This window comes from Cynara cardunculus (assembly GCF_001531365.2).
Source record: "Cynara cardunculus var. scolymus isolate 2C chromosome LG 11, CcrdV1, whole genome shotgun sequence".
In the NCBI taxonomy this organism is placed as follows: Eukaryota; Viridiplantae; Streptophyta; class Magnoliopsida; order Asterales; family Asteraceae; genus Cynara; species Cynara cardunculus.
The window spans coordinates 18,656,399-18,657,804 of record NC_037538.1 but is presented as its reverse complement, the minus strand read 5'-3'; positions in this window follow the sequence as shown (position 1 = coordinate 18,657,804).

Below are 1,406 nucleotides of genomic sequence, written 5' to 3'. Positions count from 1 at the left end.
AGTTTTAAACTACTGTTGAGTATAACTATGAGTATTAAACTACCGTTGATTATAAACCGTGAGTGGTTTTGGAACTAGTTTCCTCATATATTTGCGTATCAACTGTTGAGTTTGATATTGGTTTTGAAGTTAAGATGATAAACTGTTTTTAACAGTTTTATGATGTTGTTATCTTGGAATTTGATTTTGATAAATATCAAATAGAGTTGTGTTCTTCAACAGCCTTGAGAAGTTGCTGTTTGAATTTGTTTTTGGAACTGTTTTGAAAAGAGTTAAACAGTATCTGGGTATTAAAACAGTTTGAAAGAGTTTGTGGAAAAACAGAGTTTTCAACTGTTTTGAGGAGAACAGATTGTTCTTGAGAATAAAAGGTTTTGAGTATAAACCTATGTTGGAACCATGATATTGGTTTGAGGATTATGAATAGGTTCACTCTGACAGGTAACTGAGGTCCGTCTTTGGATGAACTACATCATATTAATGAGCAGGAGGATATAAGGGTGGAACATCATGCAAAGGGGATAATCTGGAGGATATAAGGTGGGACGGTATCGGCATCGCCTAACTCTTACCATGATAACTATTAGAGTTACAACAAATTAGAGTTCTCACTTCTTGGTGATTTGAGGATTTAGAGATGTTGTCTTTAGTAGAAATGATGGTAATGATGTGATGGTATTGGAGATAATATACTTGAGTAATAATGCTTTGGGTAAAAGCATTGATTATGAGGGAACAGAGGAGCTCTGGTTATACCTTGCAAGGACCAGAGAAGCTCTGATTGACTTTCATAATGGAACCAGAGGACGCTGGTTATTTATGAAAAATCTTTTATAAGATTTATTGGTTTGGAAAAATAAGCTTTATATCTTGAGAAAAAAGCTTAGTGATTTGATTCATTGTTTTGAAATGGTTTTCTGAAAGAGTTTTTTTTATACCTAGTCTTTTTATGAAAAACATACCAGAGAAGCTCTGGTTGACTTACATGTTGAACCAGAGGGGCTCTGGTTGGTCATGTCTTTGGAACCAGAGGCTCTGGTCGAACATGAATTTTTTATAATTGCTCGTTTTGTGTAAAAGGCTATCTTATTAATTGAAGGTTTATCTAAAGATCGTTTTTGAGAAATTATATGAGTCAAAGGTGCTGGTTAGTACAACCAGCGGCTCTGGTCATGAAGACCAGAAGCTCTGGAAGAGCGACCAGAGGAGCTCTGGTCCTGTATTGAAAATTATTCTAAGTGTGGTTTAAGACCAGAGGCTCTAGTCGTGAAGACCAGAAGCTCTGGAAGAGAGACCAGAGGGGCTCTGGTCCTGGTTGTCGAAATATTTTCTAAGTGTTGTTTGAGACCAGAGGTCCGATGGACCGAAGCAGTATGTTTTTAATTTTGCTTCATATGTTGAATGAT